The sequence below is a fragment of the Kogia breviceps genome, chromosome 4 (assembly GCF_026419965.1).
Source record: "Kogia breviceps isolate mKogBre1 chromosome 4, mKogBre1 haplotype 1, whole genome shotgun sequence".
In the NCBI taxonomy this organism is placed as follows: Eukaryota; Metazoa; Chordata; class Mammalia; order Artiodactyla; family Physeteridae; genus Kogia; species Kogia breviceps.
In genome coordinates this window covers 135,970,775-135,985,434 of record NC_081313.1, presented here as the reverse complement: position 1 = coordinate 135,985,434, position 14,660 = coordinate 135,970,775, and the positions used below count along the sequence as shown (strand labels likewise).

Genomic DNA, 14,660 nt, shown 5'->3' with positions numbered 1-14,660 from the left:
AGTTTTCAGGAGTGTTCAGACTCCCCCAAAGTAAGCATTAGTGAAGAAAGATACGTTAGGGGCCCCAATTAACCATATTGGATTGGTTTCACTGGCTGGATGTATAGCTTCCCAGTTCACTTTCCTTGTATAAACACAGCTGTGATGTACCAACACATGCCTTGGCGTGCCGGGATCCAGAGGAATTTCTTAAAGAGAATTCTGGAAACTGTGTTTATCATTTTGTCCTTTGCTGTCTTGCCTTAGGACCAGGTATTTATTTGGCATAAAATCGAGAAAAAAAAAAAGCTCAGCTAAATGGTTCCTTTATAACCTGAGGACCTTGAGTTGTGACCTCAAAATAGTTATATCAATAGAAGAAGAGTCCCTTAAAACACTTATTCTTCTGTAATCGGAACTATTTTGCTGTTGTTATTGTGAAAGAACGATTGGCATGTTATTTCACTTGCTCTTCATATTGGGACAGTGAATAGTGTAATAAAGTGTCAGGTTGTTCTCAGAAGGGCTTTGTCCAACACTGAAAAAAACCCACAATTCCTGAAACTTAGTCTTCATTTGGGAAGTTAGCTAATGACAGTCAAAGAGAATGTCTAGAGAAGCAGTGAAGAGAAAGGAAACCAAAGGGACTTAAGTTTGAACAGGGGTGAATTTATACATTCCAGTTTGAGGGTTTGAAACAGCGTGAAATCCAACAGCTATTCATTGAGAATGCTCTTCAGTGTAAGGGATTGAAGTTCTGCATTGGGGATAAAAACATGAGTTCGTTAGCTCTTAGTGACTTTATACCCTATGATGAATAGAGGCTGACAATGAGTAGTTTAGCCTAATGCCTTACTTTAAAAAAAAATTTACGCAACTGCCTGATTAAGGAGTGTTCTGCTTTGGGCTAATGTTAGCATAGGCGAAGGAGGGAACCAACTAAATATGGAGTGGCAAATAGATTTCCTTTTCTGTGACAATACTGATCAATAGATTCAGCTTTGAGAGGATGACTGAGGTCAAATCTGGGTTTGATTAGTGATGTCTGTTATAGACATGGGAAGGGAGAATGTTGGCGGGATGTGGTATAGTTTATATCACTGATGTAAATTTGAACTGTAGCAAAAGCTGTGTCTATTCCCTTAAAAGCTTCTTCACTATTTTAGTACTTTAGTACTGAAAGCATCACCTCTAATTTGCTGCTTAGCCTTCATTATTATTAAAAAATAAATATAAAAGCTAACAGGTACTGGGTTCTTAGTACATGTCAGGTAGTACTTGTACTTTACACATCTTATCTTATTTATTCCTGTTTTACAGGTGAGGACCATAAGACTCACTCTCTAGAAATTGAACCAAGGTCCTTCGGGCTCCAAAGTTTACGCCTCTAACCACTGCATTTTTAAGGCACATTCTTTTTGGGCTTCTGGTGAGGATTTTATGCCCCTCTCTATTTTGGGAAAACATCTCTCCCGAGAAACCAGGGGAATATTGAACAAGAGCATAGAGAACAGAAAATGCAAAGCACAGGTCCAGAACAGCTTTGACTGTAATATGCTGCTAGCCCTGATTTCGCATGTCATGTAAGCCACTGGTTCTTCAAAAGGCATTGGCCTATTTAGTGAAGGGCCTTCTTTGGGATCCAGTGTATTTCCCTAAGATGAGAAAGTGGTAAGTTTTGCTTTCATTAGGCAGTAAAAGTTGCAGAGGACACAGAATGGAGCTATATTGATGAAAAGGATGCTTCGGTGGGTCCAGGGTATCAGATGCTACAGTGAAGACAAGTCAGAGTGGTCCTTGCAGAGGGAAACAGTATTCATTCACAAATTTATTCAATTGCTCATTTATTCAACAAAGACTTAATTGAGTACCTGCTTTGCTTTAGGCATTGTGCCAAATCCTGGAGATAAAGTTTACTGTTAACATGGAATTTTGGAAGGGAGGAGACTAGCTCTGGAAATAAATAATACACTTATGAGTTTGCCTAAGGTTGCACTGGCTTCCACCCTTAACACTTGGAGAGTCTGCTTTCTTCTTGTTGGATAGCACTATCATTACAACACTCACAGCACCATTCTAATTCTAAACAACATAGATGACACGTGAAAATTCACATGCATCATATTAAGTGAAAAAAGGTCAAATACAATATTTTATCTACAATATGATCATAGCCATGTCAAAATTATGAGTGTAACAGGTTGACCTAACTGAAAATGTGTCTGGAGATTTTGAAACATTTATGAGAAGAAGCTGAAAAAAAAAAAAATAACCCGTCTTTTAAGAGCTGCAAGGATTTTCTGTCTCGTAAGAAAGTCAGCTTTCTGAACTTCTCCAGGTCAGACTAGTCCTTTGTTTTAGGAAAATCACTGAATTGTCTTAATGTTACTGAAAGGTAAAGCAAGATGCCAGCTATTATTTGGGAGACTTGTGAAATCATAGAGACACCTTTGACTGAGAAACCAAATGCTCTCTGTGGTCATATACTTTTGTTGCCTGTGTATGAGGAGAGCATCCTGTGTTTCTTTTATCTGTGTGGGCTGAGGCTGCACTGTGCCCTAACTATGGTCACCTGTGTCTGGGGTGTCCTGCAGATTATTATTTGAGCTACTGTTTCCCAGGGAAGTGACTTCCAGAAGGATAAGCAGACAAGGTCTTTATCTCATGTGGGGAGTGTCAGACTGGGCTGGCGTTTGGGGCTGGACTGGGCTTTCAGTGATCTATCAGATAGGGTCATCCAGACTTTGAGAAGTGCTCTGATTCTGGATTATTGTTTTCTTATATTAACTTCATGCTGGCACCAAAGAGTAGGACCACATTGCTGTGAGCGAGGGTAGGGTTTGCTCTGAGAAGGAAAGGTGTTGTCTCTGTCGATCCCTCTGGTAAACAGTAGATCCACTGGGAATAGAGATGATGGTCTGGAATGAGGAGACACTTCTCTTCTTGGAGACATGACTGTGGGACCTGGGTTGTAAGCAAGGGAGGTAGGTTTGGCCACACTTTCAGTTAAGGCTGGGCTGGAGGTATTTACATAAGGGGCCCCCAGAGGAAGCATCTGGGCCTCATGCTAGATCTATAGGCAAGTTTTTCTTGGTTGTAGTTTCCTTCTGTCCTTCTTGAACTATAAGTAAAGTCTTATTAGAAGTTGGAGCCTAGTCTCAGCACTGCTGTGGAGAATCAAGAGAAAGACTTCTTCCACTTTGGGGGTTCCAGACAACAGAGGAGGCTCACATCTGCTTTCTCTCTGAGACCAGGGTGATGGAGCCCAGACCTGGGTCCTTGGAACTGTAGCAGAGGCAGGCTGCGGCAAAAGTCATATAACTGCCACCTTCCCTTTCCAATCCCTGCTTGTCTCCTACTCTCCTAGATACAAAAGGGGATGGAGCTTTGGAAGAGGGAGGGCCCTAAGGTCTAGCAGTCAAGCTTGGAGACCTGGGCAGGCAAACACATTTGGTAAATAACAAGAAAGAAAGGGAAAAAATTTAAAAAGAAACAGATGGTAAGTGGGGAAAAAAAGAAAGAGAGGGAATTCTAGAGAATTATTTGCATTATTTAATTTCTATAGTTATAATATTGTTTTTGCAATAAATCAAGACTGCATAGTGACACAATTATTGTGACTCTACTATCTACAAAGTCCCTGTACAACAAGGGGTTGACATTAACTTGGTCAACTAACATCCAATGTAAAAACTGGAGGTGTGTCATCTGCAATGATCTCTTTCACATAAACTTACATAAAATTGAATTTTTTTCATGTCCCTGGTGGGAGTTTCTTGTGTTTTAGTTTATATTGAGTCCATTTGTGTAGTTCTCCTAGTCTCAGCAGGGGAACATGTTGGTTGGTAAAAGGCAGCCAGCCTTAAGAGCTAAAATTACCTAATCCTTATTCCTGTAAAATGATTTAAGTCTCACTTATTTTTTAGTGTATGAAAGAGAGGTTCATGGTTCTAAATTAAAAGGTCCCAAAGGTAAACAGTGCAAACTCTCCTTCCCATTGCTTCCCACCTCTTCAGAGATGACTATTTACCAATTTCTTGTATTTTTTTTCTAGAGGTAATTTCTGTATATACAGGCAAATACCTGTATCTATGATGTTCTGCACATTTAAATGCTCATCTTGAGCTTGACACTCTGAGCATTTTACATGCGTTGGTCCTTCAACTCTCACAGTATACCTACGAATAGGGACTTAGGTATTATTAACATCCCCATTCTGTAGAGGAGGAAACTGAGGGTCAGAGAGAGTGGTGTGTTGGGTCGTCTTGTACCAGTGTGGAAGAACCCTTTGTTAAATTGTTAGGAAATTTTTGATTTGGTTGACCACAGACTGATAGCTTGCAATTGACCACACTAGGAGTGTTTGCATTTATGGAAATTGGCAAGTGTTACAAATCACATTCCTTCTAGCCTGAGCTGGTTGGTTAATGTTTACCAGCACACCATTTCTCAGAGAGGTCCAGTGACTTGTTCGAGTTCAGGAGCTAAAGGTGGCTGAGTCAGAATTTGACCTCAGGCCTCTCTTGACTCCAGACCCTGTGTTCTGAGCCAGGAGAAAATGAACTTGAGTTGCCTGTTGTGGTGACCTTCCAGCCCTTGGACTCTCCAGATCCAGGTTGCATTATGACAATCTCTCTCTCTCTTTTTAAGCACTTTCATTGTCATGGTTAGTGTCTTAGTAGTTTGTTTCCTTCTCATCATAAAGCTGACCCATGCTTATTGCAGACAAGTTGTAAAATGGAGAAATATATGAAGAGGTAAATAGCCACCCCTGAAATAACCGGTGCTAACATTTTGTCACCTTCTTCCGACTTTGACCTTTGTGTTTTTGATTGCTTGAACTGAACTTGATTCTTATTTGGTACCTCTGTTTTGCCTTTGGACGTTTTCCTCTTTGAGTTGTTATGATGTTTCTTAGTACCTTTCACTATGCTTGTTCATAGAGGATTCCTAGCTGTGACATGGGCTGCAATTAACCCCATTTTAAAGCACTCATGTGTAGCATCAGCATATATGGTGAAAAAAATGATGTAGTCAGCTTTAACCTTGAATCAGGCTCAGTGCGGCAAGAGGCTCATGATGTGAGAGGCATGAGGGAAACAAAATCAGGGGAGGAAACCACCAATTCAGATTGTTTGATTCACAATCACTGTGATATGTGTGTCTTTTGAGTGGAATAAGGGCAAAATCACACATGCTGTTTACATTGTTATTTCTCTCCCTCTAACTATTTTTTTCCCACCGAGCTTGTACACAGTAGTTGAATTTATGTAATTAGAATGAGCAAATGACATACTTTCTTGATAAAATGGAGCAGCCAGAGGAGCTAAGTAAAACACTGAGCCTTCTAAAATATAGAAAATCAGTTGCTCGATAATAACGCATTGTTAACTTTAATTGTAACGGCTAACAGAATATTATATTTTACTTCTAGAATATGCCTGTAAGACAATATTTGTGTTTGTATGTGTTTGCATGGGAGTCTCACTATATATATAAAACCATAATGACTAATTCCGCATCAGGTAATTGATCGGGGGTGTTGAAGAGGAGCTCTTTCCTTCACAACATTTCAATAATAAGTGACATAGAGAAATACAGGCTGTCCCAAGAGACAGAGCCTGTCCTTGGCTTTGGGCTATGCAAGCCCTGTAGGTTCTGAGCATCAGTGATACAAATTGTGCCAATCTGTTAGAACAGACCCAGCTTCCCAGTGGTTTTGTGACTGTCTCCTGCCTCTGCGTTTATTATAATGAAATGGTTCTTGGACAGCTGGGTTATCAGCAAAGAGCTATGTAGGAAGTGCCCTGCCCAATTAATCAGATGTCATTCTGACCAGATTTCTTTATCACATAGCTTCATGGTAAACAGCAGAGTATTAATAAATGAAAATCAAAAAGAGACGAAGGAGAAAGACATCATTTTTATGTGTACTTGTCTTAAGGCATATTTTTCCATTTCTGAAACTTGAAAAATAACCATCTGGAAAGAATCATATTATAGACAAGGCATGTCATGACATTTACAGCAAATATTTTTGCTGTGAGGATCAGTATTCTCTCATTGCCCCATCATCTGCCATATAATCAGATACCCATAAACTATTCAATAAATATAGGGTTCCAGCAATAAATCAATAGTACAGGGATAATATGTTTTAAGTGTTCACATTTTCCTTTGTTTATCCTTCTTTTTAAACACACATTTTTGCATCACAAACCTCCTTAAACGTTTGTCTTTGTTTCTTTGTTTCTCAGCCACCCGGTCTCAGTCAAATGACATTAAACTGCACCACTGCAGAGAGATCTCTGGCATAAATAAATGTATCAGGAGGTCAAGAGGTCAAGAGTATAAATGAGGCAAAGATTTCAAAGAAATCACCGAGCAAATGATTTATAAATCATGGAAAATACTGCTCTGGCCATAAAAGAGAAATTAAATTTATACATCATGAGCTTCAGGATGCTTTGGGTTCCGGTGGGTAACTGGGTTAGAAATGGAGGAGCTTATGTCATCCCGTTGTTGGTTTGGAGCCTTGTTACAGTGGCATTTACCCCAGGACACTAAATCAGGAGGACTGAGATTAAACTCCCCCGCCCTTCTCTTGTGTCTCCAGAAACATATGCTTTTACCTCTGACCTGGAATTTCCACACCAGGCTCGACTCTGGAGTGGGGTAAGAATCAGTTCACTCTTGAGGCAGCATGATAATACCCAAGAGTGAATACGAGCCTCCCATCTGTTGGTGAAAGGCTCAGAGTCCTACCTTTGTCTGTAGAAAAATGACAGAGAATTATAGCATCTGCCCTGGCTGGCCAAGGAACCTGTGGAACTGAGGGCTTCTGGAACATAACAGCCAAACCATCTATAGGGGAGAATAAAATGAACTAATCTCTGTAAAATGAACAATACTACTTTATGCTATGGTAATCTGTAAAGAGAATCTATCCAGAACTTTTATAGCTTAAAAATAATACTTTCTATTTTCTGCCATATTCTCTTCAAAGATACGATGTGTAATCATTTCTCTTCTTCCCTCCTCCCTGATTTCTTTTTTTTTCCCCTAAATTTGGGAAAATATCAGATTGGAAACTGCTTGAAAGTATCTATTTCATCTCTCTATGAAATGTACACAGTGATCTATACATAAAACTGAAGTAATTTCATGGGGAACTTGCCGAAAACATACTCAGTTGGGAATGTCACTTCCGAGTTAAACAGATGTGAAGCAGCAAATGACACCATGAACAGCCATCAAACTTTGGAATTGATTGCTGCTCTTTATGACCTAACCGATGGGGACTTAAACTTGGGGCTAGTTTTAAAGTTTTCCTGGAAACAAATTTTGCTAATCCCACTCAATGGAAACAATATGCTGGTTCCTAGCTTGAAATACAGATCTGCGGTGATGACAGAAAAAAAACAACACAGTGTCAAGATTCCTTTGCTCTCACAATCCAAGGTAGGATTTCAGTGGAGCTCTAAGTTTCCTTCCTTCTCCTTTCCTTCCTCCCTCCCTCCCCACCCTCCCTCTCTTCTTCTCTCCCACTTTCCTTCTTTCTTTTCTTTTCCTTTTTTTTCCTTCTCAAGTTTCTCTCTAGCTTTCAGGTATTTGCAGGAAGAAAATCTGTTTGAGGTGGTAAATTTTTGGCTATGTGTTTTGCTTTTTAAATATCAAGGACACTATCTATCTATCTCTATCTATCTGTTTATTTATTTATTTTTGGCTGTGTTGGGTCTTCGTTTCTGTGCGAGGGCTTTCTCTAGTTGCGGCAAGCGGGGGCCACTCACTATCGCAGCCTCTCTTGTTTTTTTTTTTTTGTTTTTTTTTTTTTTTTTTTTTTTTTGCGATACGCGGGCCTCTCACCGTTGTGGCCTCTCCCGTTGCGGAGCACAGGCTCCGGACGCGCAGGCTCAGCGGCCATGGCTCACGGGCCCAGCCGCTCCGCGGCATGTGGGATCTTCCCGGACCGGGGCACGAACCCGTGTCCCCTGCATTGGCAGGCAGACTCTCAACCACTGCGCCACCAGGGAAGCCCCGCAGCCTCTCTTGTTGCGGAGCACAGGCTCCAGACGCGCAGGCTCAGTAATTGTGGCTCACAGGCCCAGTTGCTCCATGGCACGTGGGATCTTCCCAGACCAGGGTGCGAACCCGCGTCCCCTGCGTTGGCAGGCAGACTCCCAACCACTGCACCACCAGGAAGTCCTCTAGGACACTTTTTACTCAAAACATTTGGGATAAGGAAAGGTTAAGATACATTTTTTTCCCCTAATCTCCTTTTTCTAGTTTTCCTAAACATAGGTTATATGTTAAAGGACATTTAATCCACAGCTTGCTAGTGCATTTATTCGTAAGTTATCAAAATTGGATTTCTGAGTCACCTTGCTTAATGATGTCTTTCCAATACCCTTTTTCTTGATAATTGGAAAGTTGAGCCTTGTGGCTGGGGCCACAAATCTATGTTGTGTTTTGAACTCTGGCTCCTAAGAATTGGTTGGCACTGTTTTCTTTCTTTATTCATTTTAGAAGGATACTTTATCTTCCTTATCTTGGAATCACTGTAAATACCCCAATGGGGCATCTATCCTTAGAATCATTTCTTTCCCCAAAGAGATTTGGTATAGAAAGTTGAATAGATTAAAAACAAAAAAACAAAACAAAACAAAACTCACATAAGCTGTACTTACTTTCCTCTGCCTTTAACTTTTTTCACATTAAAGAGAAGCTAATCTGAAAAAGAAGTTGAGATTTTTGCAAAGATCTGAATGAGACTGCAAACTTTTTCAATGGTTTTCCCCAACATTCTCATAGCAGTTGTCTTGAATTATGTCTTCATTACTCAATAAAGGACAAAAAAGGATATTAACTCATATCTTAGCAAGAATGTATGAAGTATACATCTGGAGAGAACTTGTTAAATTTAGGATTAGGCTAATGATTAGTTTATTTGCATTTTTCGGTGACTTGTTAGGAGTTTTGAATGGTTTTCTGCTGAGCCAAGTTTGGTTGCCTGCTTAACCTCTTCCTTACACTGTGGCTCTGGTGTTCTCAGTTATAGCTGCCCATCTCAGAGCTGGGCTTTCATGTAGTTGGGTCTGTTGGGCCAAGAAAGAGGAGAGAGAATCTCTGCTACCACGAAATCTCTGACTTTGTTACATTTAAAGATTTTATTTGTTTTTATGGAAGTGAGCAACATGTATTACCATATTTGCCTTTTCTGGTCCACTGGCTTTTGATCACGTTTCATGGATTTTTTAAAAAATTATTTATTTATTAAAAAAATTTTTGTGTGTGTGGTACGCGGGCCTCTCACTGTTGTGGCCTCTCCCGTTGCGGAGCACAGGGTCAGTGGCCATGGCTCATGGGCCCAGCCGCTACGCGGCATGTGGGATCTTCCCGGACCGGGGCACGAACCCGTGTCCCCTGCATCAGCAGGTGGACTCACAACCACTGCGCCACCAGGGAAGCCCTTCATGGATTTTTTTAGCACATGATGTTTTGTTTGCACTGATAAACAAAGTTGAAATCTTGAACATACAAATGGAGAGCGGGCTGAGATACCCTATAAGCAGGCTGTGTGATGAGGTCTGCCTATTATTACATGACTGCTATACAGTACATGATAGTGGATGACAAGCAGGGTGACAGTCTGAGCAGAGAGTAAGTGAGACAGTAATTCAGAAACACTAGTCTGATAAGGCAAAAAAACCCCCAAAACCCCAAACAAAAATATTCCTTACTGGTTCCAGCATGGAATTTCTTTATTAATACTCTCTGATTTAAGTGATATCAGATATAATTCCTCAGGGCCTATTTTAAAGAATAGAGAAGACTCTTTTGTATTTAGTTCATGGACAGAAGACTGTGATATAAGAGTTCTTGACATTTAATTTTTTCTTTTGTTGTCTGAATATCTGCTTCCTCAATTTCCCTTTGTCCTGCTGACAATCTAATTTGTAGTGAAAGCGATTGGGAGCATGGTCTCTGCAGTTAAGAGTTCAAATCCTGCCTCAGCTACAAGCTAACTGATTTTACACAAGCTACCTGACCTCTCCTTGCCTCAGTTCTGTTCTCTGTAAAATGGTGAAGACAGTATTACCCACCATGTAGAGTCATTGTGAGATTCAAGTATGTGAAAAGCAGAGTTCTTGGCACAGGGTGAATTAACACTTACTAACATTTGCTGCTGCTATTATTACTGTTACTGTTGAGCACACACCTTTTACATAGACAGGTTAAGGCAAACTGGGCTGGCCTCTGCTCACATGATTCTAACCTGGCTGGAAGTGAATTGCTAAAAGTACTAAAATGAATTAAGGCTCTGAGACCTCCAAAGGCAAACCTAAAGTGAAGCACTTGGTTAGTATGGGGTAGTACCTGTGTATGCATGATTATTTTACAGTTAAGAAAAATGGAAATGTGCAGTGAAAATCTGATACTGAGGGAAGAACAGTGGATTATAAGTTGGAAAATTTAAACAAAAAACCAAGCAAACAAAAACGTATGACCTTGGGCTTATCACATGTCCTCCTTGAATCTCATCAGCCAAATGAGAATGGGAGTGATGAGACCCACTCTGGATTTCCCAGGGTTACTAAGGGATCCGATTAGAAGAAGCTCGGGCACAGGAAAGCATTCTGGAAAAATGAATGTGCTGTTCAGGCAGGAGGTGATGCGCGTTGAATGACAGAGCAGGCTCTTGCCCATCAATCCTGCGCTTCTGCTGCTGCTGTTACAGCTCCAGTACGGGATGCTGGAGGGTGGCCCGACTGCACATTCCCGGGCACGCACGTGGTTTGCTGATTGCGCTGGTGCCTGCTGTGCGAAAGGAACCAGGGTGCATTTTTATGTGTCAATTCCAGACAGACAGATAGTTCTGCTTTGGAAGTAAAGAGGCTTTCCTGGGTGAAATGGGACAAATGCTTAGACCCCAAATCCTTCTAAACAGCATCCAAATGATCAAAACTTGTGCCCTTTGAGGTCTGAATGATACCTAGTAATTTTGTGACAGTCTATTCCTTAGGCAGAGTCGCAGAGTTCAGCAGCCACCACCTACGGTCCTGGCAAAGGCAGTTTCCAAAAGTGCCAGAATAAAGAGGAGTTAATATACAGTGCGGAAGAGGAAAGGCCTAGGGAGTCCAGATCCAGGCCAGGAGACCGCTTTCAACAATGAGAGAGAGAGAGAGCGAGAGGGAGAGAGAGTGCACACAGACACGTGCAAGGCACAGAACTAGGAGGATCAGAAATCTCGCCTATACCACCAATCCAGATGCAGAAATAAGAGGAGGGGGCCTGGTTGGGGCCCTAATCCATCACTCAGCTTGGCGCGGGCAGGGAAGTCACGAGCCTGGCACCAGCCGCTGTGCTCCAGGGCCGCCTCCCCGCCTTGGGTGGCAGAAGGGCTGCAGGCTGAACCGTGACGTCCTGGGCCTGTGCTCCTCAACAGATGGCACTGTAAATCTGAAATATTCCACATGAGAAAGACAAATGGGAATCAGCCAAGAAGGCTCGAAACCTGGCATACGGAGTGAAATAAATAGAGGCCCAGCATCCTTATGGGGCCGTTCCTTCCTCCTGCTCTTAAATATCACACTTCTGAAGTCATCTCCCACTGGAACTCCCAGCAGCTGAATAGGTTCATAAACACAGTTCTCTCTAGGCAGAGGGAAACTGAGAACTAAGGTGGTTACCCTGATGCTTCCAGCCCACAGTTAGGTCTGGGGACTGAACTTTTGAATGATTTCATCTGAGACCCCACGCTGGCCGATGACCCTGCCCTTACCTCCTGCCCCATCATTGAGATACAAACAATCCCTTCCCTAATCTTCTCAAACATTTGCTGACTGTGTGCTATATACAAGGCACTATCATTCATTCATTCCCTAGTCATTTATGCCTCCTTTATTGAGCACCTCCTTGTTTTCATACACTGTGCTTGTGACTGAGGCCACAAAGACAAATGATGGTAACTTGTCTTCAAGGAGTTCTAGTTCAGTGTCACGGACAGATATTAAACAGGCTTACGAAACCAAATACAATGGTTAAAGGACTCATTCTGCCCTTTAGCAGAGAGAGAAGCTCTTGATGTACTGATAGGATAATAACCGGACTCCAAATCTTATCAGTGTTTTTTTTTTTTTTTTTTTTTTTTGTGGTATGCGGGCCTCTCACTGTTGTGGCCTCTCCCGTTGCGGGGCACAGGCTCCGGATGCGCAGGCTCAGCGGCCATGGCTCATGGGCCCAGCCGCTCCGCGGCATGTGGGATCTTCCCGGACCGGGGCACGAACCCGTATCCCCTGCATCGTCAGGCGGATTCTCAACCACTGCGCCACCAGGGAAGCCCTTATCAGTGTTTTAATGAGCCCATTTATGACAACTTTCAGTGGAAGTGTTTCAGAATCTCTGGTTTGAGACTGATGTATACAGTTTAAAAAAATATTCAGAATGTTTTTATAGTATGCTTACAGAAAATAAAATTCATCTCTTACTGGTTATGCTGCAGCTCTGCCTGCCTTCTTGAACACCAACTGCTATGTTGCCTCTGGATCTTCAGGCACCCTGTTCCAGTTTCAGTGAGTACTCTGCCCCTGTTCCCTGTATGGTGGCCTCATTGCAGGCTCTCATGCATCAGCATAAATAGCATTTCTCCAGGGAGGCAGGATGTTATAGTGGCTGAGTGAACTCTGCAGCAGTCCTGCCAGGATCAAAATTTGAATCTGCTACTTGCTAGCTATGTGGTGTTAGGCAGATTACTTACCTCTCTGTTCATCAGTTTGCCCATTTAAAAAATGTGGGTTGCTATGATAGCTATCCCATAAGATGGTTAGGAGGTTTAAATTAGAAAATATATGGAAAGTATTTACAGTAGCACTCAATAAGCATTAATTCTTATTGTTCCCTCACTATCATATCTAAGTAGACTCCCTCCTGATACTTTGTTAATCTCTGCTCTCTTTTGGTATGGCACACATAGCTGCAGTAGTCATGTAAGGCAATTCTTTGTTTATTTGCCTGTTAATTATCTGTCTTCTCCAGTACACTGTAAGCTCCACAAGGCTCTTTTATTAAACAAAGTATCCCTAGCACCTAGTATAGTACTTGGATTTAGTAGATGCTCCATAAATATTTGTGTTCTTTTTAAAATTTATTTTTGGCTGTGTTGGGTCTTCATTGCTACACATGGGCTCTCTCTAGTTGTGGCGACCGGGGGCTACTCTTTGTCGCAGTGCGTGGGCTTCTCATTGGGTGGCTTCTCTTGTTACGGAGCACAGGCCCTAGGCGCAAGGGCTTCATTAGTTGCAGTGTGTGTGTTCTAGGGTGCGTGGGCTTAGTTGCTTCGTGGCATGTGGGATCTTCCTGGACCATCGAACCCGTGTCCCCTGCATTTGCAGGTGGATTCTTAACCACTGCGCCATCAGGGAAGTCCCATAAATATTTGTGGAACAAGAGAATGAATGAACAAATAAATGCAAGCTCAACCAAAACATCCTCGGATGATGGGCATATATGGAAGATAAAGTGAGAAAGTTTTGTAGTGGATATGAATTTTTTTTTTAAGTTATAGATTGATCTTTGAAATATGCTGCTTGGAAATCATTCTGTCTTGGTTTCCTAACAATGGAGAGTTCTGATTGCCAGACAGAATTTCACAAATTTTCCCATGTCATAATGGGATACTGGGACAATTATGAAATATAACATGACCCCAAAGGGAAAATGATACCTGGATCTTTTTCACATACAGGTAGGAAGGTTTCATTGAATATTCCTAATTAAAAATTAAATTAAGTTGATGCAACTAACCATTCAATCCAACTTGTTTATTAGCAAAAGCACCCAATCCACCACTGGGATCCCTGTTGCTAAGTTGCCTCAAAAAACAAATAGATTAATGGATTTTCGTTTTCCTAATGGCCTTTCAAGTAAGCAGGTCAAGTAACTATGATTTCATTAGGGCCCCTCTAGTCAGTGATAGCTGTGCAATTTGGTTCCAAACACCCAATTTATAGATTGGCATAAGCCCCACAGGATTGATTGTGTTGGCAGGATTTTAGAAGCCTGGGCATTGTCATTAACTATCCTTAAGGAATTTGGGGTCAGGAAGGGGAGTAGGAAGCTCTGCTGAGAAGCAAACACTTGCCCATTTCAGTGAAATGAAGCACTCCCTCTTTCACCCTAAAATCAAAATCACAATATATATTAAAATTGTTTATTAATGTCACTAACTTTTATATGAACTTCTTAAGTGGAGAATTGGGAACCAGCAAGATATAATCATACATTGATGAGAGATATGGAAATAACAAAGGAGATGATAGTGAAATCTAGAGGCTGAAATTTGATATGGAAAAGTATTTTTGGTAAATTTTTGGTCAAGTCTTCAACTGACCTCTTCATTTTGGTACCAGTAGGACTGTAAGGGGTTATAACATTAGGATGGTAAAACTAAAGATAAACATATATTTATCTATATACATATATGTATTTCTATATCTGTGTCTGTTATCTAAGTTTATATCCATGTCTGTGTATATCTATATCATCTATCTATATATAATGGTGGCTCATATTGTGAACCAATATAGTAGGTATATATAAAATACATTTATTTTATATAATAATGGGGAACTGAAACTGGAAAGATAGCTCAAAGACCAATGATGGAAAATGAGGACCAATGA

At 41.3% G+C, this 14,660-nt stretch overlaps 1 long non-coding RNA gene across 1 annotated transcript in view; it reads left to right on the top strand.

Annotated features, from left to right (window-relative positions):
• The window catches only part of LOC136794064 (uncharacterized), a 374,692-nt gene extending 362,141 nt beyond the window's left edge, over nt 1-12,551 (top strand). The window contains exon 6 of the long non-coding RNA XR_010840289.1: nt 12,482-12,551. This is a non-coding gene — a long non-coding RNA (uncharacterized lncRNA). The remainder of the gene's footprint in view (nt 1-12,481) is intronic.
• Nucleotides 12,552-14,660: the final 2,109 nt, after the last annotated feature.